At 52.9% G+C, this 27546-nt stretch overlaps 1 protein-coding gene and 1 long non-coding RNA gene across 2 annotated transcripts in view; one reads left to right on the top strand and one right to left on the bottom strand.

Moving 5' to 3' along the window:
* The window catches only part of XKR6 (XK related 6), a 228294-nt gene that overhangs the window by 31390 nt on the left and 169358 nt on the right, over positions 1-27546 (bottom strand). The window lies entirely within an intron of this gene.
* On the top strand, positions 19081-23331 carry LOC141575702 (uncharacterized). The gene is made up of 3 exons (XR_012503436.1): positions 19081-19267; positions 19583-20481; positions 21293-23331. It is a non-coding gene; the product is annotated as an uncharacterized LOC141575702 (long non-coding RNA).

The raw sequence follows: 27546 nt of genomic DNA, 5'->3' as shown, positions 1-27546 counted from the left end.
GGCTGAGTGATTTTCCCAAAGTCACATAGTCAATCATGGTTCAGGGGAATCAGAGGCCTTGTCCAAACTATGTTGCCCCAGTGGGAGTTAGCTATAGCCCTGCCTGAAACTAAGGGAAATGAATGATTTCTGCAAAAAAGCAAGAGGCTGAACAGTTTCATCTGTCTGGCCCTACAGTCCCATGCTGCTTCTTATGACATCCCCAGAAACAGCATTTTGAAAACCCACATTCAAAGCCCCAAATAGGGCTGAGTCAGGTTTTGTGGGGCCTGAAGCTTAGAAGACCCTCTTTAAGAAAAAAGTAAAGTCTACCAAACATTTAAAGTAGAAACAGCACCAATTCTACATAAACAGGGTGGTCTCAGCGTCCCCTAGCTCTCACCACGCACATACGAAGTGGCTCCTTTGGGGGCCCAATTCTGTGAGCTCTGATACCCCACCTGGGGAGAGGTGGTTGCCTCAGAGGGCACCTGGGACCCCAGTCTGGCCTTGGTCCTTAAAGCTTCCCCCAAGAAGGAAGGAGGGCCCTAAGCCAAGAGCATCACGGTGGAGCAGAAAGCACACACAGACTCAACGCCCACCCTCTGCACCCTCCCTAGGCCCACCCCCTCCTCCGAAGGCGGGGCCAGAGCTGTCACAGAGATGAGGCTGCCCCACCAGGGCCCATGTGCCAGCTACAGAGGGGATGCGACCCTAGGAAGCCACAGAAATCTGCTGTGTGTTACGCGAGCTGGAGGTCAGGGTAGACCCTGCGTTTTACCTGCGAACCCCAAGTGCAGAGCAAGGCTGGGGGCATGGAAGGCCGGGTCCTGCAGAGCGTCTGCTCCTTGCCGGCATCTGTCCTGGTGGCAGGGCTGGTTCAAAGCCACACAGCACAGCACAGCTCCTTCCCTCCCTTCCTGAGGCTCCCAGGGTCTTGCCAGCCACTGGTGTCCCACACCAAGGAGCGTGTTAGCAGCCAGAGAGCTTATCCAAGATGCACAGGACTTGGACACGGCAAGCACAGCTTGGGGTGTCACGCACTTTCCCCGTCGCCGTGGGCTAGTGAGCCCATCACCGGCCAGTAAACTGCCTTGCTCCCCAGCTGGCCAGGCCCCAGGCTTGCTGGTTCTCTCCAACCAGAAATCAGAAGGGCAGCCTCTCCCCTGCAGCCAGCACAGAGCTGCGGTTGGTTCCATGTGAAGTGCTCCTGGCTGTCCTTTTGAGCCCTAGACCACCAAGCAATTAGCTTGGTACCAGCACGATGCCCAGGCTGGGGTCACGTGAGGACACGGCTCTGGTCCTGGCTGCAAAGCTGCCAGGCAGCCCACAGTGGCTGAGCCACCAGACCGGGCCCCTCAGGCACCAAGGGAGGAGCCAGTGGGGCTCAATAGCTCCTGGGGCAGGTTTCCGTGGGGAGGAAGATTTAAGGGGGGGCTTTCTTCCCTGCCTTCATGACACCGGAGGCCCCTCCCGGCCCCATCCTCCTTTCCCTGCCCCACTGTCTGCCCTTCCTGCCTACAGCCTCCCCACGAGTTGGGACAGCATCCTGACTCTCTGATCCTTCTCCCCTCACTCTCTCCAGAAACACCCCTCTAACCTCGCAAACATAGCCTTAGACCTTCACTCCAAGTGGCTGTTAAATGCTCCAGTGGCCCCACACTGCAGAGATGTCTGTGGGGCTGGTGCTCGGAGGCGGGAACGGAGGAGGTGACGTAACAACGACTCGGGAGTAACCTTAACAGCTGCGGGTTCTGGGCCCCCAGCACGTGCCCGGCCTGCGGCTTTACCTGGACCATCTCATTTAATCCCTCGACCGCGTGAGGCAGGCATCGTCACCCGCCTTTGGAGACAGGAAACTGAGTAGAGAACTTGCTGGTATCACCCAGCTGGGGTTTGCTGGCCCCAGGGACTCCCCCAGAGCCCCACCATGAACTTCCTTCACAGTGAGCGCCACCAGGCTGCTGTGCACGTGTGGGAGCTGTGGTGAAGAACTGTCATTCCCCAAACTGCAAAAACTTAGGCTTCATCTTTTAGGAAATGAAGTGTCGAAGACAATATTAAAGATTAAATCAGTGGAAATGGGGAAAAAAAAAAAGACCTGTCGTTCCCGTGGGCCCCTCGGCACAGGAGGACGGCACCAGCCCAGCGCTGCTCCCCCTCGGACCCCCGGCCCCTCGCACGGTGTCCAGCACGCAGAAGCAGCTGCGGGACACCTGCCAGCTGAATGAGGTCAGGGTCTGCACTCGCGCACCCGCCTCCGGACTTGATGCAACCACACCACTCGGAGGGGAGGCTGGAGGCTGGGCTGCCCCCGCCTCTGCGAAAGCCGCTTCTTGGGGACAGTCTGAGACGCCCCCGCAACCAGCAAGGCCTGGCTTGCCCTGGAGGCCCTGAGGCCTGGAGGCGGGTCTGGGCCAAGGCCACGGCAGCACTCTGCCCCAACAGCCCTTCCAGGGCTGTGGGCCCCGAGTCAGGGCTGCCTCTGCCCCCGGCGGCCAGGCCTGCGGGCGGCCACGGCTGGGGCTGCGCTCTGAGCCTCCTCGGCCAAGAACTGCTCTTGCTCTTTCCGGGAAGACCCCAAAGCTGGCCTCGAAGGCAAGACACACCTTTGCTCTGAAGCTAATAATAATATAGTTACTCGTCTGGAAGACAACTTGCTTAAAAAAAAAAATTCCTTTAACTCACAGAAAACAAACTAGCAGTTACCAGAGGGGGGAGGAGCAAGAGAGGTGACGAGGATTAAGGGGTGCAAATTAGAAGTCATGGGATGCACGGTACCGCACAGGGGACATAGTCAATATTTCATAGTAATTTGTATGGTGTATCATCTATAAAAATATCAAATTACTCTGCTGTTCGCCTGAAACTAATAGAATATTGTAAGTCAACCACACTTCAATTAAAAGAATACCTTTATATTTTTGTTGTATTTAAATACAAGTAGCCATGCCCCTCTCTGTGTCTTTGTCTATGCTGTCCCCACTGCCCAATCGGCCAGCTCTCCTCCGTGTGTCTCACTCCAGGCCCGGGTCAAAGTATTTCCCTCCCCATCTTCCCATGACATCGGGCCTTCAGTACAGTAACAGCCCCCACGCACTGGGTTCCCCCTGCAGACCAGGCACAGTGCACGCACTCTACATATATTAAGGCATTTAACCTGAGAACCTTATGATTGTCTACAGGTGAAGAATCTGTGCCCAGAACGCAGCCACCGGGACTCACACCAGGCAACTGGACTTCAGAAAGGGCGCTTCTAACCTGGGGCACGATATTCTCCTGTTACTTAACTTTCTCTCCTTCCCTCTCTTCCCACTCCATTTACTTCTTTCAATAACTCTATGAATTAGATAATCTATTAGCCCCATTGTGCAGAGCAGGAAATTGAGGCTCATAGGGGTTAAGAGAGTGCCAAGTTGGAAAGCCAAATTTCAGCCTTGATTCGTCTGGCTGTGCTACACGCCTCTGTTTCCTACCCCTAGAGGCCTCTCCCCGCCCCCATTACCATTCCCCTTCAAGCCCACCAGGTACCGGGGTCACTTACGTCCAGAGATGCCCTCTCGCTACATCTCAGCCCCCGAGGAGGGGCGTCTGTACACAGCGCCCCCAGCCTGACATGGCAGACATCCAATCAAGGGCGCTAAAGTAAACTTAATCCCCTGCTCTGATGCTCTCATTTAACCAAGAGACGCCTGCAACACTACCTTCAAATGCACGAAATACACGTTCCCCGAGGCAGATGACCAGAACAGGGGCAGTTAACGCAGGAATGATTTGAGTTGGATACAAGACAGAACTTACCAGACAGCCTGGCAGGATTATGCTACAACGAGGCAGGTTTTTTGCCCCTCTCTGGACAGTTTCAGAGAGAAATAAAGGTGTGGGGCTGTCAGACATCGGAGGCTCACAGCTCACGGAGCACAGGGGCTGGACCCGTCTTCACAGCTTGTAGCACAGTGCTCCGTGGGCACGTGCACGTCTCTGTCCACACACAAGTCCTACCCGAGGACCCCCTCAAGCCACCCAAATGCAAGGTCTGGGTGGCTCAAGGCGCCCTCAAGCTGGCACAGCAGGAACAGAGCACGCACACAGCCCCAGCTGTGGGCCATGGGCTTGCTCTGAGTATGAGAATGGATTCTGGAACGTTCCACTGCCTGGCTGGCCGGGAAGCCCCTGCAACCCCCCCCCTCCCCGCCCCAGCTGAGATACCCTCAGAATGGAGGAAAGGTGGAGGGGCCGGCTGCCAGCTCAGCCCCCGAGAGCAGCGCATCAAATCAAAGCTATTTTTAGCCCTTCTATCCAGCGTCTGACATCAGCTGAGCAGTGGTGGCAGGCTGGGGGCACACATCTGAGAGAGCAGGCATGAAATGGCATTTCTTCGCCAGGGCCCAGGGGAGACAGCGGGGAAAGCACCGCAAAGCTTCAGGGAAGGGAGGAGGCTGCAGCGGGCGTCACCCAGTAGTCTTCCCGAATGCGGGGTCTTGGGAGGCCTAAACATCCCTCAACATCCCAGGGTTCAGAACAGCAGAATGCAGGTAGAAATTGCCCCAGCAGCCTCATTTCCCCACCACACAGCAGGACCCAGGCTACTGCTCCTTCTCTGAGATTTTGCGAAACAAACTTGGTATTAAGTCAACTATACAGCAATAAAATAAATAAATAAATAAACTGTAAAACACACACACACAGACAAATCAAAACCCCTTTGCAAACCTACAAATCGGAGAAATGCTTTTTATTCTCCCTTATAAGCTCCCAGGACAGAGACCAAAGTTTTGGGGCTTTGGTTCATCTTTGCATACTTGGCGCATGGTGCACGGTGCACTGCTGGACACTTGGTGGTGTTTGTCCCAGGAATGAATGAACCAGTTGGCTAGCCTGCTAGTAACATCCTCGTGCTCCAGGGAGTTTACAGTCCAACTTCCCAGGGCAGGTGTAAGGAAAGCTTCCTCCCTCTTCTCCAGGCTTGGAGGCAGCCTAGAGTTTCCACCAAGGCCGTCCAGTTGCTGGCGCCCCGAGTAGTCCCCGGGGCCCGCTTCCCTGTTCTTCCTGCCCCCTCGCTTGTCTGCAGTGCCCACTCTCTGGCCCGGCGCAGCTCTTTCAAGCCGAGTCAGCGGGCCCACTGCTGCCGCTGCCCGCGGGCTTGTCTCCTTGGAGTCAGAGCCTCTGCTGTGCCCACCGTCGGAAAGGCCACGGTGCCTCCCCCCCGATTAGAGCTGAAGACTCTGACAACAGCCCGGCCAGCCCTGCTCTGCCTGCATCCCAGTGAGACAGATTTGCCGGGTCCAAGACAGCCAGTCTGCACCCCACAGCAGGAAGGCAGGAGGTGCCTCACGACTTTGAGGGAGACCCACGGGCCCAAAGTAAAGTCGCCTGCACTTTGGTAGGGACTCTGAATCACGTGATCAACACCCAGTGCAGTGGTCCTCCTGCAGGTGCAAGTGAAGAAAGTGGCATCTCCAAACCACGGTCTCAGTCCAAGAACAGAGAGCAGAGCCTTCTCCCTCAGACACAGGACGCTTAATAATTTATTAATTCATTCCTCAGCACATTCTGAACAGAATTTGAGATGCAAGAGCATGTGGTACATTGGCCAACACCACAGACCCTCTGCCCATGAGTAATTGCTGAACATTTTCTATGAAGCAAGCAGTTTGCTGGAAGTTTCTCATGGGCCATCTTATGTCACCCTCCTGGCTTCCCCATGACATTATTGTACTATCCTGTAAATGAGCAACCTGAGGTAGGCCCAGAGACACTATGTTTGTGCCCAAGGTCACACAGCTAGGATGGAGGAGCTGGAATTCACACCCAGGACTGACTGAGCCCCAGAACCTCAGCAGCATGCTTTACTGTCTCCCTGCGGAGGTGCCTTCAAAACTGCCAAGTGCTACCCCATCGGAGTCCACGCCTTCCCCTGGGGCAGCTATGAAGGGCAGACCCTCCTCCCAGCTACTCCGGCTGGAGCACATGGCATGTCGGGCCCCCACTCTTGGAACTCATGTTCCAGGCAGAAGCAGACAGTAAACAAAGCAGCAAATAATTTTGTAACATCATGCCTCGGGGGTTAAGTGCCACGAACAAAGCCCTTAGAGGGATGGAGAGGGAAGTGTCGGTGGGTGCGTGTGCGCAGGCGCGGGAGCACAGGTCTGTGTGGAGCGAGGGCGGAGCTACGCAGAAGGTACCGATAGTCCGCGCCCACAGTTCCGAGAGGGGAACCGGCTTGCGCTCAAGCTGCAAGGACGCTGCGGGACTGCAGGCTGGGCAGGCGAGTGGAGACGGGATAACCCGGGGCTCATCACAGAGGAACTTGGTTTTAGTCCCAAATAACAGTGGTAGCTTCTTGTACATTACACATGGCATTGCTTCTGTTCTTTATCCCCAGGTCTGTCTGCTCCCTTGCACGAGTCCCTCGACCTCTCAGGACCTCAGTGTCCTCACCTGTAAAATGAGAAGGCCGGCCCACATGACGTCATCTCGTTCCATGCCTAATGGCCATCAATGGGTATCTGGGACCAGAACTGATCTTCCCCTGGGGATGAGGGGAGCCCGACCTGTGATCTCCCCATGGAGTGGGGGAGCAACCAGCAGGTGGCGCTGTCGAACACCTCCCTGGCAGGGACCCTGATGGACATCTGTGCCAGTTCGGTTGCCTGGGAGCTGCACACCCCTGCGTGGTCCATGGCAGCTCGGTGCAGCACGAAATGGCCTGTGCGTGCCTGGAGGGACAGTTTCCTCCTTACTGGGCTGAGCTGGGCATGGGGAGCCTGAGCCTCGGGAGGGGTCCAAGCTAGGAGCTGGCATCCAGCCCCCAAGACTGGAAGAGGCTGGGCTGGGACATGACAGGCTGACTGAGAATCCAGGGCCAGCCCCCGGACCTCCTACAGTGGTCTGGGGGAAACTGGGATCAGCCTCAGTGTGATTCTGAGCCGGTGCTGGGCAGCTGAGAAGGAGAAAGGCAAGCTGTACAAGTGTCTCTTTCTTCCCTGGGCACAGCACAGGGTCCACAGCACGGCCTCCCTGAACCCTTCTCAGGCCTTTCCAGAGCCCCCACCCCATGCCTCAGCCCCACCTGCCTCCAGGCCAGGCCATCACCACTATCTAATTGCAGAACGCTTCCATCACTCCAAAAAGAAACTCCAACCCCATTAGCAGTCACTCCCCCTCCCGCTCACTGCAGCCCCTGGCAAGCCCTAGTCTGCTTTCTGTCTCTGCAGATTTGCCAATGCTGGGCATTTCCTATAAATGGAATCATATAATACGTGTCCTTTTGTGCCTGGCTTCTTTCACTTAGTACACAGTTTTCAAGGTCCATCCACATCACAGCATGTGTCAGAACTGTATTCCTCTCTGTTACAGAATAATATTCCATTACATGGATACACTACCTTTTACTTATCCATGTATTGGTTGATGGACATTTGGGTTGTTTCTCTTTTGGGGTTATTATGAATAATGCCACAGTGAACACTCATGTACACATTTTTACAAGGACATGTGTTTTCAATTGAACACAGAACTAGGAGTAGAATTGCTGGGTGAGATGGTAACTCTAGGCTTAACTCTTTGTGGAACTGCCAAACTGTTTTCCAGAGTGGCTGCACCATTTTACATTCCCACCAGCAAGGTAGGAGGGTTCTAATTTCTCCACATCCTTGTCAACACTTGTTACTATCTGTCTTTAATTTTAGTCATCCTCATGAGCGTGAAGTGGTACCTTGAGATTTGCACTTGCATTTTCCTAGTGACTAATGATGTTGAGCGTCTTTTCATGTGCTTATTGGCCATTCGTATTATCTTCTTTGGAAAAATGTTTATTCAGACCTTTTGTCCTTTAATTGCCTTATTCATCTCTTTATTGCTGATTGATAAGAGTTCTCCGTGTAATCTAGACACTAGCCCCTTATAAGATATGATTTGCAAATATTCCCCTGCTCTGTAGATTGTCTTTTCTTGATGATGTCCTTCGAAGCACAAAAGTGTTTAAATTTGGTGAAGTCCAATTTGCCTGTTTTTTCTTCTGTCACTTGTCTTTTTGCGGTCATAGCTAAAAAGGTTTTGCCTAACCCAAGGTCATGAAGATTATTTCTATTTTCTTCTGAGAGTATTATAGTTTAAGCTCTTGTGTTTAGGCCTATGATCCATCTGAGTTGCTTTTTATACAAGATGGGATGTAAAGCCCAACTTCATTCTCTTGCATGTGGATAGCCAGCTGTCCCGGTACCATTTGCTGAGAAGATTCTCTGCCTATTTAATTGTCTTGGCACCCTTGATAAATATCAAATGCACATAAATGAAAAGATTTATTTCTGGACAATTCTGTTCCATTGACCTACATGTCTACCTTTATGACAGCACCACTGTCTTGACAGCTATAACTCTGTAGCAAGATTGGAAAACAGGAAGTATGATTACTCCAGGTTTGTCATTCTTTTTCAAGATTGCCCTTCCTCCCTCCCTCCCCCTCTCTCTCTCACTCTCTCTTGCTCTCTCTCTCTCTCCCCTTCCCACCCTTCTAACACTGAGTGGAGATCTTTGTCAGATGAAGATCTAAGTGAGTCATGTGTATTAGCTCACTTAACATGACCGGTGAAGTAGGGTCTACCATGGTCCCATTTTACAGATGAAGAAACTGAGGCACAAGGAAGTCAAGTAACTTGCCTAAGGTCACACAGGTGGTAGGTAGCAGAGCTGGGAGGGGAACCTGTTTCCCTGACAGACACCTAGAGAGATGGCAGACATAGAGTGAGCTAGCCTGGGTCTCCCCGTGTCTAGAGAAAGAGCTGGGGTTCAAAGTGGCTTGTCTAAGGCTTGCTGTGACAGAGGCAGGATAAGATCCTGGTCTCTGCCCACACTGGCCACGTGCTCTGTCCACGCGGCCCCACATGTTCATTTCAGTGGGTTGTTTCCTTGTCAGAATGCTGGGAGGGACGCAGTGGCCGTGCTGTGATTCCCTTGCCCCTGGGCAAGAGAGTGGGGCCATGATGCTGGGCCCGACCCTACACAGATCCATGGTCCTCCTCACAGGAAAGGAGCCCAGGACAGGGACTGCATGGGGTGGTTGTGCCCACCTTACTGTGCCCATCTAGTGCCATCCCCGGGACACCAGCTCTGAGTTCCAGGAGCTGGTGGCCCCGTTTCCCATCCTAGTGACCCTGCATCAGCCAGCCCAGACCTTGGCAGGTGCCCAGCGGACCCTGGCTGAATGGGGTGACCAGGTCACCTCTGCAGCCTCCCCCATTTGCATGCTAGTCACCCCTAGCTGTCAGTCAGCAGCTTGCGCTGCATTAGCACTGCCTGGACCTCGCCAGCACGGGGTGAGGCCTCCCTGCTCCTCGCGCCCCGGCAGAGAGCCCCGCTGGGCAGAGCCCGGCACTGACGCCGCGTCTGTCTGGGAACAGCAGGCCCAGCAGGCCACAAGAAGGTCAGAGCTGGGGCGGCTGAGACTCCCCTGTCCCCCTATCCCCGCAGTCCCAGATAGGATGTGGGGGGCCTGACTCCTGGCCACCCCATGACACCCCCTCAACACATCCAAAGCCAAACCCTTCCTCGTGCCTTTTGTTCGTGCTCTGCAGACTCGTGGGAGGCCCTTCAACCGATTACTCAGGACCCAGCAACCCAAACATCACTTCTGGGAATCCCGTGACTACCCCCCTCCTCTGCTCCCCCGGGAGAGCGAGGTGCCCCCTCGGTCCCTCTTCTGCCCCAGAACCTGTCACCATGGCACTCAGCACACTGCAGCTTAGCTGTGGTTTTGTGTTTTGTTTTCCTGTCCTCCTTCACAAGACCATGAGCCCCTAGAACACGAACTCACCCACACGGGCCAGGCTCGCGTCTGGGGCTCAGTTAATTTCTGCGAGTGAACGAATGAGGGAATGAATGAGTGAGAAGTGATGAAATCAATGCAGGGCTGAGCGGCGGGCAAAGTTCTGGGAAAGTCACCCAGGGGATCAGACCGGTCTTTCAGCTGCTGGATTACTGCTGCCCAAATTCCCAGCTGACACAGCTGAGCCCTGAGGACCCCCGAGGGGCCAGCCAGGAGCCCACCTCCCCATCTCGGTCCCCTCCTGCTTCCCACAGAGTCAGGACTCAAGTTCCTCAAACCCCTGCTGTCACGGAAGAGAAACAATGCTAAGGTAATTCACAGTAAGATGATAGTGGCTTAAGGTATTATCCTTCCAAACAGGGGAGATAAATGTTTTAAATCAAAGGAACAATGGCTCTGGATAATACAGAGGGCTCCCATGCATCTTTTCTTCCCCCCACCATCTTTTCTTCCACGGGCAAGACCGGCCTTGCCTCACTCCCACAAAGCCATCTGCAGAGAAAAGTCCATCTGACCAGCCACAGAAATCCATCTTCCAACCCAGAAGACAGAGCCACCAGCGTAGCAGTGCATCTCACTGTCCCTCTGACTGTTTCCTGAGTCTGTGACGTAGATGAGGCAGGTCATTCCCCTTTCACAGATGACGACACTGAGGACACGAGGTTGACTCATTAGATTTCACCCACCGACTCCTGAGGTCACACACGGCAGTCCAGCCTGGTCTTTCGGGGTCTCCAGAACCTCCCTCCACAGCCCATGGCTTGGTTCCCTGGTCCTGTTAAATCTCCACGTCATAATCACCCTGGAATATTGTCACCCTGTCTACAGGGAAGTCACTCCCAGAAATGTCTGCCTAGGAGCCTGTTATGGGCCACTCTGTGTTCCCCCCACATCCATATGTTGCAGCCCCAACCCCTCGCAACCCCTGTGACTGTATTTGCACATAGCATCTTTAAAGAGGTAATTAAGGTAAAATGAGGCCACAAGAGTGGGCTCCAATCCAACATGACGGGTGTCCTTATAAGGAGAGGAGATTGGGACACAGATAGCACACAGGCATGGACGGCCATGTGCGGACGCAGCAAGGAGGCGGCTGCAATGGACTGAATTATGTCCCCCCCGCCCCATCCCTGAATTCATATGTTGAAGCCCTACCCCGCACAGTGACTGTGTGGAGAGGTAGGGCATTTAAGGGGGGGGTCAAGGTTACATAAGGTCCCTAACCTGATGGGACCGGTGTCCTGATAAGGAGAGGAAGAGACACCAGAGATCTCTGTCCCTCCGTGCACACACAGACAGAAGGCCACGTGAGGACACGCTGAGAAGATGGCCATTTACAAGCCAGGAAAAGAGACTCCGGCAGAAACCAACCCTGCTGACCCTGCCAGCACCTTGATCTCAGACCTCCAGCACCCAGAACTGTGAGGAGATTAATGTCTACCGCTATCCCCGCAGTCTGCGGACCCGTGCTGTGGAAGTCCTGGCAACCTTCTGGAGTCCTAGGACCGTCCTTGGAGAAGGGGAGTCTCCGTTTATTCCTTCAGCTGATGGTTGCTGCGTGAGTGCCCGGCCTTGTGGGTGGGACGGGTGCAGTGTGGGTGAAGTGGCTCTGACCTCGGAGGTTCAAGTTCCGGTCCCCCTCCTGCTGTTAGTTAGTCATTCCTTTGACTAAGCCAAATGAGGTAACATCCTGTCTCCCTATGCAAGAATCACAGAAAGTTAGAGGTGGAATGGGCAGGAGTCCAACCAATTCCTCTACAGATGAAGAAAACTGAGGCCCAAGAGAGATGTGCCTGACTATGATCCATTCCACGTCTCCTGGCTCCCGGCCTGAGTTTCTGCTGCTTTTCCTTCACGGGTCCTCTTCTGGGGCCTGGGTTGCCAGTAGGAAGGGTGCAGAAAGGAGACCCGGGCCTCTGAGTCACTCTCACAGTTTGCCTGGGACCAGAAAGGAAATCTGCAGGACCTTGCCCTGTGGCCTGCGGGACAGACTACCGCCCTCAGCCCAGGGCTTGTTTACTTGGCTTCGTTACCCTTTGCTTTCTGCTCTGCTGGGCAGATGGTCAGGTGCACGCTGGCGGCTAGTGCGCCTCCAGCCCTGCCTTGGGGCCCACCTTCTCCACACTTCCTACAAAGGGAGAGCCCCTGACTGTGAGCAGGAGGCTCACCCAGGCACAGTGGCGTGTGGACACCACCCAGGAAGCAGGAGTCCGCAGCCATGCAGGGGCCTTCCCAGGAGAATTCAGCAGGTGCCAGAGAAAGAGGTGGCTGGAGCCAGTGGCTTCACAGGGTCCACAGCCAACAATCACAGCCAAGTGGCCGGCTGCCCACTCCGCACCTCCCACACCATCTTCCACCCCAGTGGCCAGTGGGGAGAAAGACTGGACTAGAAATTGGAATTAAACCGCCTTCAGTTCCTCAGGCGCAGGTGAGGCCTCTCTCATACCTGCATCCCGGTCGGAAGGAAGACCCCATATCCTCCAGACAGGTCCTTCCACACAGCGGGACATCTCGCGCCCGGAGGAAGCTTCTAGAAGCAGACCTGAGGTCCCCTGCGTGCCCTCCACCCCACTCACTCCCCTTGGCAGCGACAGGCTCCCAGAGACTGGAGGATTAAGTGTTAATGTCTGGCAGACTCCCAGGAGACAGACAGGCAGGCCCTGGGGTACCGATGCCACAGTCACCGACAGGAAGGAAAAATGAGAGGGCCTGTGGGACAGATGGAGACTTCACCTGCCAAGAGTCGCTGAGTCCCACTCGGATGCCCGCTGTCCCTCCATGCGGTGTGTTCCCATCTCTCCCTGGCATCCAGCCCTGCCACAGCAGGGAGGATGGGGCTCGCCAATGGGGACCTTCACCCCAACTCAGGGCAGGCCTCTCCTCCCCTCCTCAGAACCAGCCAAACTGGGGACTGAGGAAATCTACTCAAATCAGAATTACTCATGGTTAGTCCAGGAACCTGAACTAAACCAAATTAAGGGCTGACATGTATACTGAATCTCAGAACGACCCCCAATATTATTATTTTTTGTCAAGATTTTTAACTGTTGAAGACACTAGTGAATAAAGGTTACATTTGTAATTAAACATGGACATTTCCTAAATGTACTAAACCAAAACCAATAGAAGAATTGGTTTGGAATAGAAGAATTGGTGATTTAGTGTTGGTGGGGGGATATGCTGTGTGACCTTGGGTAAATCACTCGCCCTTTCTGGGCCTTGGTTTCCTTCATCTATGTCAGGCTAGAAGATCTAAGTGGCTCTTAACCCTGTTTATCTAACGCCTGAATCTCAAAATAGTCTCCAGAAGGACTGTGAACAGCCCTTCCATGAGGTTCAGCTCTCTGCCTGGATGATAACCAAAGCAAGTCGTCTGGAAAAGGAATGTTCTGTGTGCACCATCTGTGAGGAGCCGGGGAAACAGGACCAAGCCCTGGAACTTGGGGCCCCTGCTGACTCTTTGGAGCCGGCACTAATGTAATTATGTGATTAGGACGTTCATCTTGGTTTTTGCTGTGCTTCGTGTGGTTAAATCAAAAGTGACAATGAGCTGCCTGGTGAGTGACGCCATTCTCCCAGAAGGGCCCGGGTAGAGTTATTCTGGGCAGGGGTCATCCTGAGATCCGAGCCTCTGCTGGCAAGACAGGCAGGTTAGGAGGCGTCTGTCACCTGAGAAGGAGTGTGCCTGTGGCTGGTGGCGGGTGGGCGGGCAATCACAGAAGCCAGGGTGGAAAGCACTGAGGCCACCCCCACATCATTCTCCGCTTCCAGATGGAGAAGCCAGCTGGTCACTAGACGGTAAGGCGGTACTCTTTGCACCTGCGGTTTCTCATCTTTGAATGGGTGACTCACTCCTTCTCTGTCCTACAAGGAACAAAGAGCTCAGCTGAGGCCTCAGGAGGGAAGGCGCAAAGCCGGCCTTAGGGACAATGGCTGTCCTCACGGCCATCCAGCTCCAAGGGCTCAGCAGCGAGGCCAGGGAGCAGCACTGCTTTGGGAAACGGGTCTCTCCTCCTGTGCGAAAGTTCTGTCTGCGCTTCCACGGGAGAACGTAAAAAGCCAGAGAAGGGGGCGCAACCCTCTTGGAGGCTAGAGGACACCGCTTTCCAGGGCTCCTGTAGCCAGAAGTGGGGTGCTGACGCCCTGAGTTCTGACCACCGCGCCTGGTCACCCTGGGCTCCAGCGTGATTTGCGGCTCCTGGACGTGGGCTAGTTCATGCGGCCTTCCCCACCCTCCATGTCTAATGCCTCTCCCTTCCCCGCTCTACTGGGAGCCTGGCATGGAGGCCACAGAACTGAGAGAGGAACTGGGGTTCCCTCTGCTGACACCTGTTCTGTGTGACCCTGGAGGGTTGGGGGAGACATTCTGGGGAGACTGGTTTTACCCCATGTCTTAGTCAGCTCCGACTGCTGTAACAAAACACCGTGGACCAGGGGGCTTAAATGACAGACAGACATTATTTCTCACGGTTCTGGAGGCTGGGAGGTCCAAGATCAAGGCGTCAGCAGATTCAGGTTTTGGTGAGGACCGTGTTCCTAGCTTGCGGATGGTGACCTTCTCCGCTGTGTCCTCACACGGTGGCCCCACCCTTATGATCTCATTTAAACCTAATTACTTCCCAAATTAAGAGACCATCACATTAGGAGTTAAGATTTCAACACGTGGATTTTAAGGGGACGCAAGCATTCAGTCCATAACACCCAGTTCAGAAAAGACAGGGGGACGAGACAGAGGAATCAGCCGTGTACGGAGCTGGCCACTCCGTGTTCCTGTGGCAGGAATGGGTGGGAGGCCATCCTCAGTGTCCCTTCCAAACACGAGCGTGTGACCAGGGAGGGGTGAAGGGTGCAGAATTTAAGGTGGCAGGTGCAACCCCATGTTTGCACAGCCCTGAGAGAGAGCCGCCCTGGTGCCTTGCTGGCCTCACCCTCTCCCAGGCCTGTCTTCAACCAGCCCCCCGGTCCAGGCTGCCTCCTGAGGGGGGAGGCACACAGGCTCTTCCCAGACAGGTGTAGTTTCCCCCAGGATGGAAGGGAACCCTCACGCCCATTAACCCATGAACATCGGGCAGTGTTAGGGGCACCATCCTGGACAGCCCAGTTCAGAGGAAGGATGCCTGAGCTCCCAAAGGCAGGAGAGAAACAGCTTAAAGGGAGAGCCGAGGCCGTTCCTTGGATCAGGGAATGATCCCGCGTCTCTGCTGGAGAGGAGGAGGGTGAAAACTCATGAATTTTCACCGTGGGCCAGATGGTCTGCCACGGAGGTGTGGTTATCTGATTTGACCCCCAAAACAGTCCAGCGAGGGAGGGTCGTTCTCAATTTGCAGATAAGGAAACAGAGGCTCAGAGGTGTGAGGATTTGTCCAAAGTCACAGAGATTCAGAACTTCAGGTCTGACACCGAAGTCGCCGGAGGTCCCAAGGTCTGAATTTTCACTCACTCTCTCACTCCCTCAGCCACTCAGCCATTCACTCCCTCAACAAACAGCGTTTAAGGACCTATGACTCTGACACAGCAGGAACTGTTCTAGGACCTGAGATACAGTTGCCATTCTAGCGGTGGGCACGGAAGAAACAGGTAAGCAAATAAATGTACATGTTATGAAGAAACAAAACTAGGGCGATGAGACAGGGAGTGGCCCGGCGTGGCCAGGTTGGATTGACCAGTCAGGAGGCCTCTCCGTGGAAGGGACAGGTGTCCTGAGAACTGAGTCACCCAGAGATCCAGGGTAAGAACACGCCAGGCAGAGGGCCGGGGAGGGCCTGGGGCCCTGGAATAGTGAGCAGGGGACAGCAAATGCCACAACACGAGGTCAGTGAGGGGAGCAGAGGTCCCATGAGCCCCCACAAGAAGACGGGTTTTTTCTAAGTACAAAGGGAAGCCACTGATAAGATTTAAACAGCGAAGCGGCAAGATCCAATTTGCCAATTAACAAGAGTTCCGGCTTTTCGTGTGCCAACCACCCGGGAAGCTGGGACGTCGTGGGGCCTCCAATTGGCTACTGGACACACTCCAGACAAGCGAGGGCGGTGCATGAGTGCAGTAGGTGGTGAGGTGGGGGGAAGTGGTTGACACAGGACGGCTTCTAGACAGAGAGCTGAGTGACTTCCTATCCACCTGGCAGGGGTCGGTGGGAGGAACAGGAATAGAGACGGGACTCATCGTGAGCCAGAGTCCAGACACAGCTTAACACGCAGAGGGTGACGCAGGAACCCCTGATGAATGAATGAATGAGGAAATCCAAGAGATTTCAAGACTGTCCCTTATTAACGGGGACACACCCAGACAGAGGATGTAAATGGCTCCAGCACGTCTGAAATGTGCACTCTGGTTTGCCTCTTTTCACCTCTTCAACCTGAGGTTGAGGGGAGGGTGTTGTGAGAAAGAAGGACGGCCAGTGACTGTGGCCGGGACCTCTCACTACGCCAAGGGCGGCAAGAATTGCTCTCATTTCACTGAGGACAATATGGGGGCATTTCATATTCATCAGACACAAAGGCATGTCTAATTACACACCACCTTTTTTAGAGTAAAAGCTATACCTTTTATGCAGGGGAAGAGCATTAAGTACCTTCTCCCCTAAGTGCTGCTCTGACTGGGCTGTTCTTGACCATACAATGAGAGATCTTGATCTAACTGCCACTCGCACTTCCAGCAGGGGTACGGGAGCGGGGAGCAGGGGGCGCCCCCTGAGAGCACAGAGGGGCCTTATTCTCAATCTTCTTTAAGAGGCAAGAAAATGCAAACCATAAGTAGGCTTAAATGCTTTTCCCCGAAGCATAATATTATCCTACAATGGAGAGGTTATTCAATAACGTAGTGCAAGCCATCTCCGTAACTTGCTGTGGGTGACAGAATCCGGCCACACTCCTGTGGTGGGACCCCTGCCTGCACTTCTCCCCCAGTTCGCCGCTGCAGGGCTTGGAGTCGGCTGGAGCAACCCCGCGAGCGATGCCCCCAGCCGCTCTGAGAGGTGCTCTGACTGCCTCCCTCTGCTGCTGTGGGCCTGGGAGGACTTGCTCTAGAGGGTGCACGTGTGTTCTTATTTACTTTTTCCTGTTTTGCCTCTTTGGAACTTGGAAGGGGATTTGTTTCAATATTCCTCATCTCGGCTCCACTTTTTAGCTGATAGTCTGGTTCATCTGTTTTTGAAGTAGACAGGGTCTCAGTTTGGGCCCCTGTTGGAATTTCCAAGCTGTGCCTGCACTCTGAGCCTGAGCGTCCTCATTGGTCCCCCTGCAACCGCCCTGGGCCCCTACAGTCAGGGGGTTCAATACCCAATACAGCCACCTCCTCACTCACAGTCACCACTATGGTCTCGACAAAGGCCCCCTGCTTCCACCCTGTCCTTCCTCACCTCCCTGCCTCGCTCACTTGGTTTCAGCCACACGGGACCTCTCAGCTGCATCAAGCCTGCTCCTGCCCCAGGGCCTTTGCACTACCTGCTCTCCCCGCCTGCAATGCACTTTGCCTAGAGACACACATAGCTCTTCCCTCTAGGCCTGTTTATCAGTGAGGCCTTTCCTGACCACCTTGTTTAAAGAGCAGCCCCCACACTCCTCTTCCCCGTTTCTGCTTTCCTTTCCTCTAAGCCATTTTTACCATCTACTGTCTTCTGCACAACTCTTCTTAGATACCTCTTTATTGTCTGTCTGCCCTCACTAAAATGATCATATCATGAGGGCAGAGATTTTTGCTCCATATGAATCCCCAGTGTCTAAAGAGGTGTGTGGTGCAAAGTAGGCCCTTGATCATTCATTCAGTGAATGAATGAAGTGAGCAGAATATGAACTTTAGGGTCAGTCTGGGATTCAAATCCCAGCTCACAACCATGTGCCACTGGGGAAGTTACTGGACCCCTCTCTACGCCTTTCTTTCCATGTCTCTAAAACGGGTGACATAGTCCCCACCTCAGAGGGTGGTTGTGAGCAGTGTGTGAACCGTCTAGCACCACGAGCGGCACAGAGCCGAGATTCAATAGGTTCTAGAATGCCGCCATCTCCTGCTCTGCCCCCACCCCCAAATCTCAGTGGCTGCAGAGCCAGTGGTGGTGTAGGAGCCCATGTGCCCAGGAACCCCAGGTGGGGCGTCGCCAGCCATCCAGAGGCCACAGATGAGAAAGTGCCCCCAGCCCTCAGGCCCAGGGTACCACTTGGGGTCTGTGAACTCTAAGAACTTTCTCCTGGGGGCGCTGGGCTACGTTACTCCCCCAGCTGACCTCCCCAGGGCAGGGGCTGCCTCTGTGTATTCCAGGGGACACCTTGCCTGGAGGGGTGCTTGTGGGAGAACTGAGTGGTTCATTCTATAAGCCCTACACCCCATGTCCCCCTGGGGTTCCCTGGACACCTGTCTTCTCAGCTCTGCAGGACTGAGTCCGCTGAAACACTGAGCCTCACTCAGAGCCAGCTCAGACCTGCAGGTGCCAGACCACGATGGATGAACGGCTCCCAGTTACAGGACCCCAGATTCCCCACACTTGGGGCGTGACATCAGTGGTGATACACACCCCTCCCCAAGTGGAGCTCGGTTCACCAGGAGCTTGCGGGGAGGCAGACTCTGGTCCTTTCAATCAGGGGGAAAATGATACCTCAGCCTTCACAAGACATTTGGGCAAGATCCTCTTGGTCTTACAAATAAAAGGAAACCCAAGTCATTGCCCCCAAAAGCCTCCCAACAATGCACATCTGCCCGTCATTGTGGTCTCCACCCCAGGATGCTCCCTGCTCATCTTGGAGGCAGCTGAGGCCAGGGCAGCCCCGTCAACCCCTCTGCCTCTCCAGCAGCTGCAGCCTGGGCTGGGCTGGGCTTGGCTGGGCTGCTGTCTGCAGAATCTCTAGAGCCCTGTCCCTGCAAGTGGCCCTCATCCATGGACTTCTCTCTGACTCAGAACCCCGGCCAGCACTCCAGGATCCTGGAAAGCCTGCAGTCCATAGCACCTTGCACAGATGTTCCCACCTCTTCCATAGGGAGCCCAATCCTGCTCTATATTGCCATCCTGTCCTTTGTCCCCGAAAGAGATGGCCAAGGGCCACCCACGGGTCTGGACACCCCAGCAAGCCAGTTTGTTGTGCCCTCAGCTGGCCACTTAGGAAGCACATTGCCGAGGCCCCGGACCCACAGGCTGGCCAGCTCTGGCCTTGCAGACAGCAGGTCCCTGGGCCCTGTGGACACATGTACAGCCTAAGCCCTTCCTTCTCCGTTCTGGGAAAAGTCAGGAGGCTAAGCTGAGCTGTGACGTGGCACCACCCGGCGGGCTGGGCTCTGGGTCAGGCATATTCCCGGACCTGCTCCCTGCAGAGGGAGGGACCAACAGTGGCCGGCGAGGCGTCCCCTGAGCACCGTGGTCCCCAGGAACTCTGAGGGCCGCAGGCACTGCTCCAGGAGGAGCCGCTGGTTCTCTGCGGACCCCTGGCCCCCAGCACAGCGCCCGCACACACAGATCAATTTGCCGCATGGACGCAGGTAGGAGCAAAATGGGAACACGGCGATCCCTCTCCCTTCCTGGTCACTTCACATGGTAATCGCAGGCCCTCGGGTGCAGTGGGAGCAGCTCTGGATTACTCTCTTTCCACAAGGAAAACTGAGACAGCAGCCAGCTCACTGGAGACGTGGGGAGTGAGGGCTGGGGGCCGGAAAGCACCGTCTCTCCTTTTCCAGCAGCTGCAGGGCGTTGCCAGGGCAACAGAAGGCAGCCTGACAGGATTCGGCAATTTAACTCTTACTCTGCACAAAACACGAAAGTGAGACCAATTTAACAGATGTTTTTGCTTCCGACAGTTCACGCAACAGAGAGAAGCTTGTGCTGCATCTGGTCTGGGCCAAGTCGAGGCACTTCCGACTTCCATGTGGTGCCGTCTCACACCCCGCAGGTGCGGGCCACCGGCTCCCTGGGAACCGAAGAATGATCTTCAGCATCCCAGGAACCAGGCTCCCCCCCAGGGCGCCGAGCTTATGTTTCAGCCCATGCTGAGGGGGTGAGCTGGGGTCCTTTTCAGGTGCAACGATGCCAACTTCAGAGGGCACCAGTATTACTTGCGGGGTGAGGAGAGGGTAGCTGGGCCCCACCCCCAGAGTTTCAAATTCAGTGTGTCTGGGGTGGGGCCCGAGAACTTGCATTTCTAAGTTCCCGAAGAATGCTGATGCCACCTGCCGACCGACCACCTTTTGGGACCCTATATACATGCAGCCTTGCCACTCAAAGCACAGTCCTGTACCAGCCGGGTTGGCGTCAGCTAGACGTCCATGAGGCATGCAAGTTCTCAGGCCCCACTCTCAGCCCTCCAGAATAGCATCTCTGCGGGCTGGGTTCGGGAATCTGGGTCTGAGCAAGCCCTCCAGCTGATTCTGATGCACCCTGACGTTCGCGAAGCGCAGGGCTAGGGCAGCGGTTCTCAAACCTTCGCTGCACATTAGAATCGCCCGGGGAGCACTTTCCGTGCCCAGACTGTGCCCCGATCTCTGGGTGTGGGGTGCGGGCCTCCGTTGTGTTTGAATCTCCCCAAGTGATTACAGGATGCGGCCAAGCCTGAGAACCACCAGTCTAGAGCCTGGCGACACAAGGGTGGCCTCAGCATGACCCAGGAGCTGACCCGACATGCAGAATCACAGGCCCTCCATCTACTGAACCAGAATCTGCGTTTCAAGGAGATCCCTGAGTGACTGGTGCACAATCGAGGGTAAGTTCCGGTGACACCCCTCCCTGGCCGTGCCTCCTGGGGGCATAACTTATGAACAAAGCACTCGTCTTCTCTGAGACTCAGTTTACTCATCTGGAAAATAGGTTTGCTACATAACCCAGGTTTGGATTATATCAATTAGCAGATGAAAAGTTTCCCTCTGACTCAAGCAGAACAAGACAAACACGGGTCCCTAACCCCACACAGGCATCCCCAGCCAAAGAGAAAACAGAGAACGTGGAATAAGCACAGAGGAAAGAACTAAAACAGAGTTACGGGCAAGACGGGGGTCATTATGAAAGGTCAAAGGGACCCTGCAAATTTAGAGACAAGGATCTGCCAGCCCTCTAAGCACAAAGGGTCCTTGAGGAGAAAAGAGAAGCAGCACCTGCACCTCCTGCTGCGGGCTGCGCTCAGGTGCGCTCAGGGATGCAGCCAGCCCTACGCCCCCGGGCCCGGGGCCCCAGACACCGACCATGCTGGTGGTCCTGTCCCCCAGAGAGCTTAACACCAAGCCTGACTTCCATCTGGGACAGTTTATCTGCAATTCGGCCAAAGACAGGGTGTGCCAGGTGCCTTCGTCCAGAACTGGGGCTCGGCCTCTCACCTGGATGAGGGAAATGGGCAAGTGTCTGCCCTTGGTCCCCACGCGGGTTCTTTACAAAATGCCGTGTGCCCCCAGATGCCCACAGAGTCTGCTGAGGCCCACCTGCTCAGGTGACAATGCACGTCAGAGCCCTAAATTCTCCCCGCAGAGGGAAGTCGCTTACAAAGGACTTGGGGCTGATCAGCAACCCCTCCCTTGGCTCAGGTGGCGAGAGCGAGCCAGTGGGTCTGGTCAGACACCGCGGGCCATTCCTCCTGCTCTGATGTGACGTCACTGCCATCCACGTGCCCCTCTGGAGGCAGGAGGAGACAGACAACTTCCTGGATTGTACAAATGCACCTGCCAGCCTAAAAGGTCAGGGGACCAGGTCTTGGCAGCCACACAGTGCTGAATGGGGACCTGGGGGACGCAGCCTGTGTGTTGGACCCAAATCCACCACCATCCACCATGTGATCCTGGCAGGTTGAGACAGCCCTCTGCCTCAGATTTCCATCTGTAAAATGAGGGCATTGGAACAAACATTCTCTCAGGTCCTCTGTGGCCTGAATTCTCCTCATCTGGAACCTAACATATGAGTCCACACTATTTACTGAGTGTCACCATGTGCCTGGGCTGTCCTGGTACCAAGGCACAAAGTCTCAAGTTAATAACACAGCAGGCCCGCCCTAGAGAATTTAAATGTAAAACCACCAGGACTCAAAAGTGCCCCCAATGCACTGAGACTGATGTTTGTGAGAAACAGCCTGTGACCTGCCCATTCCTGCAGGTTCTCAGTGCTGGTCCTCATAAGAGAGGATTCATTCATTTGTTGGGCCTCGGCTTTAAGTCAGGTAGCGTATATAGAGTATATTATCTTAACTGCAGAAACACCTTCCCTGGGATAAAATGTAATGTCTTTGCTCTCAGATTTTATGAGGGGGCAAAATGAGAAATGTCCATTTGTAACAAAAGTTCACCCAGACATTATCATTTTTGACTGTGATATGAGGACTCAGGTAATAAATTCCTTCAGAACCAGGAAGATATCTCTTTCTTAAGGAAAATCTCAAGCTTCCTTTGATCAGAGAGTATAACGTGTTTCCCTTTTTGCCTCAGCTGCTGGGAAGCTCGGTGATTAACTGAGCTGTCAGCTGCAGTCCCAGGCATCTTGGGCACCTGGCACCTCTACCCTTTGGCCTCTTGTAACTGAGATTTTATTCTGTATTCTTTTGATTTTCCTGTGCCTGTGTGTTTTACAACTGTGAGCAAGCTTAATACCTTTTGGAAGTGAGTGGGGATAAATATTCCAGGGAGTCACAGAATACGAACACTGAAAGAGACATTCTCTTGGGCCAAGAAAAGGTAAGTGACTTCCTAAAACTAGTCAGTGGTTTGTGACTAAAAGGGACCCAAGTCAAGACCCAGTTCCCTGCAAGTGCTCTCACTACCTTCATTTCCACATTCTTCTCCGGGGACCCCGGCAGCACTCCCTCTTACCAGTGGGGAAGCTGAGGTCGAGGACAGACATGTGCTGTGCACACTAATGTGGGGGTTCTGGCTGCCCCCACCACCCAGGCATGCTGAGTCCTCTTCCCCAGACCCTGGGCCAGCATGGAGCCAAATGCTGGAATGAGTAACTCACCAGATCAGAAACATTAGTGTCACTTCTTGCAGTAGGTGACAGATAAGGAAATATTTCTTGGGGCCAAATTTTCTGTTCCTGATTTCCTAAAGAGGGTCTTTCAGTCCCTTCTCCTCACAACGCTCCCTCCACCTCTGTCATTCCTACAAGAACCTTATCCCAGGGGTGGCAATCAGTGACGTGTCTCAGTACCATGGACCTGCTATTAAATACTCGCTAAATAGTTCTGCACTGGTTAGCCACAGGCTGGTACACTCAGAGTGCCCCTGCCCTCAACTGCCCTGGGTTCGTCCCAGCACAGCAGGGGCCTCGGGGCCACCTCCCTCCCCAGGAGGTCAGCCGATGCCTGTGTCTCACAGTCTGTTTAATATTTTGAGTATCAGCCCAGCCTCAGCAGAACAGAGCTTTTCAAGGGAAATAATGTGCAGTTTGGAGTTCGACATTAGACCCAAGTTTGAGTGCCTGCTTTGCTAATTACCAACGTAGGACTTGGAGCAAATTACTCAAGCTCCTTCAGGATTATATCTGCCTTGCAAAGTTGATAGTAGATGGACAGAACATACATGTAAAAGTGCTTTGTAAATTATAAAGGGCCACTGATTATTGTCAAGTCATATGGTCTTTCGATGGATTAGCACGGAGGGAAGAGGGTAAGCTTGTAAAAGCTGCGTGGAGATTTGCAGATATTAATTACTATATGTAAAACAGATAAACAACAACGATTTACTGTATAGCACAGGGAAGTATATTCAATATCTTGTAATAACCTATAATGGAAAAGAATCTGAAAAAATTGTGTATGACTGAATCAATTTGCTGTGCACCTGAAATTAACACGATGTTGTTAACCAACTACACATTCAAAAAAAAGAAAAAAAGACATGACTTTCGGAGCAGAAACTGTCACCTGCATCTCCCCAACTTCCGGATTTTTGCTCTTCTGATTCCACATCTGAAACCTAAAGGGCCCACCGACTTGAGCCTGCTTCCCACTTAGTTAGAAGGAGTGACAGAAATGGAAGGGGACTGTCTCTAGTTCCCGTGCACTACCTGGGGCCCCAGGGACATCTGGTGACAGTCTACCCCTCCCCCTACTACCACCTAAACCATAACTCACCCCAATTCAGAACAGATTTACAGGAGAGAACAGATTTATTGCCTGATATGCATATTCAATGACCTTCAAAGATAGTTCATAAATACACCATGCAATTTACTGGTATTTAATGTTATGCATTAATTAATAATTTTTAAGCTATCCAACATTTGCCAATTTGAAAAACATAATATAACATTCAATAACTCTTGTCAAAACTTAATAAATTTCCACAGATTTATATATCGTGGGAACTGTACTCCATCTCAAACAAATTAAATAATGCATGTGATACGGTGGGGGTGGGGGTAGAATAATCTATATAAAGCCTGATTTAATAGGAAATAGGTGTATTTTATGAGCTTTTTATTAGGGACTTTTATACATTCTCTTCCAAAGAAACAGTGTGACACCCTAAGGCCCCCTGCTCACGGTGGCTGTTAGATGCAGCATTAGCCTGTGACCCTAACACAGAAGGAAACAGAGTTCCTTTGTCCTGCCTGCCCAGCTCTGTCCTGGGTCCTCCTCTCTTCTCTGCATGACTTCTTTGCTTTGACAAGCCACAGCTCTGCTTCCTAGCCACAGCTCTAGGTAACTCCACGCAGAAGGCCCCCTCTAGGCAAATTACCTTGCTGCTGTGCCTAGCCCGGCCGGCCCTCCCATCTCCACACCCAGCCCTCTGTCCATCCCCCTGCCTGGAAGTCCCACTACTCCCCTCGTCCTATCCAAGTCCTGCTTGAGTATTGGGGCCCAGCCCCGTCCACCTCCTCTCTGCAGTCTCTGAATCCCCGGCTGGAAGGGCGCTTGCCCTCCCCTGCGGGTCTCCTGTGGGTCTTGTGGCGTATCTCTGACTCTGCCTCCTTTCCCACTCTTTCCCACCAAGAAGGGCTCCTTGGGGGGCTGTGGTCCACTCACCTGGTCCCCACATCCCTGCAGGGCCCAGCATGGCTCAATACACATAACACAAAGTGATGTTCCTTCATATTTGCAGAAAAAGGAGCATTGGCAGGTTCAGGAGTTCTGGTGGCCCTGGTGGCCCTGGGTACGTCAGATGCACAGGGCAGCCAGCATGCTCCTGGTTCCTGGGGGAACTGTCTGGAACCCAGGCCAACTCCTGAGGAGATGAGGCAGCATCACTAACCACATCAGACCCAATCCCTCTGACAGTCTCCTGTCCAGGAGGGCCTTCACAGACTCCCGTCCCTCTAGCCACCTTGAGACTGGAGGGACTAGAGACAGGGACACTTCAAGGTGGCAGTAGGACCCAAAAAGTTGTTGCAGGAAAAAAAAAATCCCCAAAGGAAGCTCGTAGGGGGAAAATACCAGGTAAATGCAGATACTTTTTTCAATTTAAAATTCCTACCCTGTTTCCCCCAAAACCTCTGTGGTCCGCTATCACTCACCCTCCTTCAGGGCTCACAGAGGTGGGTCTGAGCACACATGTGGTAAGTCAATCAATTTTCTGGGAGTGAAACCATGAAGAGCTCCTACAGCAGGATTAATTCTGTCCATTATCCATGTGGTTTGGGATCCACGGCAGTCTTGTACGTGGGCCTGAGATGTCCTGAATCAAGGCCCAGCACAGAGCCAGTGGGCACAGTAGAGGAGGGCCAAGTGGAGGAGACATTTCCAAGGCAGAGCCAACAAGCCTCAGTGACAGAACAGACATGAGGGTAAGGACAAGGCTTTGGGAAGAGACGAAGGGTTTCCGGGAAGTGCCCAGGTCTTGCTGAACCTCACTGGCGAGGGGGTTGGATAGAAGTAGTTTAAAGAGCAAAAGAGAGTGAATCTACCATTTCCAACCCTGAATTTAAAACTTAACAGAATCATAGGCCCAGGGGACCTAGAATAAACCTCCAAATTTAGTACTCACTATACTTTCCCAAGTAATAAAAGATAACAAAATTTCTTGTAAAGATGTCCAGGCAGTGACATTGTCCATCTTCCTTCTATAACTTTTTCTAGCAGCCGACTACCCCCGTGTCCAGCGATTTTCTTCCTTATAACTAAGTTTAATCCTTCATGCTCTAGTTTGTTTTCCTTTGATTATTCCTTCTTTCTCCAATGGAAGTGCTGCCATTTCATGGTAAATAACAGGACATAGTACTATCTAGAGATGTCACATCTCAAATCCAAAGGATGGCTAATGAGAAACTAGGCAAATCCATGAATTGTGCTCTTATTGCAAAGACTAATTGTTTAGAAAGAGCTTATGGCTTGGAGTAAGGCTACCTGCCAAGCCTACATAGAGTAAGGTTCATTTCACCTGAACGAACTTCCGTGCGCTGAAGCCCGTAGTCAGCACAGAAGCCTCAGCTGCTGCCCTATGTCGAGGCTGCCACGAGGGAAGGACTTTAGAGTGGAGATGCAATCTTTTCATCCCAGTGAAGTCTGCACATGTCAACTCAACTTTTCATGATGTCTTTCCCATCAGCTCTCTTTCAAAGGCAAATGGCAGGTGGCAGAATTCATAGGTGGCAGCAAAGTGAAGATAAATAAAAGATACGGTAAGAAGTGCACTTTCCCTTTGATTCCTCCCAGTTGAAGATCATCTCCAGGCGAGCAAATAAAATGCTTACTTCTACAAGAAAGAAGGAAGTCTGGGGAGAAGTCCCATGTGTCCTGGTTCCTCTAAGATGACATAGTTCAATGTATTCAAAAGTGACAGTCACACCAGCTCTCCAGGCGCAGCCCCACCTCTAAAACAGAACATGCAGCGCTCTTTACAGGCGACCCTTTCTCCTTCATCTGCCTCTCCATGCCTCCCTACGTGGGCCGTGAACCTATGTTTGATCCACTCCCAAGGCTGAGAAGGAATTTTAGTGGCTCCGTTGTGACGAGGAGGAAAATAGGGAAAATGTTCCAATCGCTGTCAAGTTAGTATCGGTGAAAAGGCCACAGTCCAGGAGAGATCCCTCTGGAGTCGGTTTCATGAGCTTATAGGAAGGGATTGGGTGCAAGTGTGAAAAAGGATTAGAAACTGATTTGTGGCTGGAATCAGAGCCCCCGGCACTTCTCAAAACCTCCACACGCTGTGACCTCCACTTGCAGCAGCTGCGGATGCTGAAGTAGCTGAAGGAGGCTGGAGTTTGGCACAAAGACGGCAAGGTATTCAGGGGGGCGTGACTGCAGGTCCAAGGACAGGCTGGGAAAAGAGCCCTTGGGGAGGGTCGGACCCCCATTACTGCTCCTTTCTAGCTGTGTGACCTTGGGCAAGCCATTTAACTTCCCTAAGCCTGTTTTCTTATCTGTACAGCGGGGGGGGGGGGGTACGTGCCAATTACCTTACAAGATCCTAAGAATCAGATGGAAGAATACATACAAATGTATCTTGCAATTTGTAAATACCATTGTACAAATATAAGCTCTGAGGTGGATCTGGAAAAAAAAACAATGTAATAAAATAAACCTAAAGAAAGTAAAAGAGCAGAATTAATATGGATAAAGAGTTAATGAATCAAAACATTTTAAATGTAGAGTTGATAAATTCAAGAGCTGCTTCTTTGAGAAAAGGTAAAATAAATTACTAGCTATCATAATCATGACAAGGAGGGAAGAAAGCACAAATGCACAAACTAAGAAAAGTGATGGGAAAACCATCACAGATAAAGAAGATATCAAAGGGATCATATAAGACTTATTTGCTCTATTCTGCGTAGCTAACATTGCCAACCTGAATGAAACAGATTATTTCATAGAAATGTACAAATTACCAAAAGCAATCTTTGGGAAGATAGAAAA

Source organism: Camelus bactrianus, chromosome 31 (assembly GCF_048773025.1).
Source record: "Camelus bactrianus isolate YW-2024 breed Bactrian camel chromosome 31, ASM4877302v1, whole genome shotgun sequence".
NCBI classification, from domain to species: Eukaryota; Metazoa; Chordata; class Mammalia; order Artiodactyla; family Camelidae; genus Camelus; species Camelus bactrianus.
The sequence above is the reverse complement of the archived record's forward strand: the minus strand, read 5'-3'. Positions and strand labels throughout refer to the sequence as shown.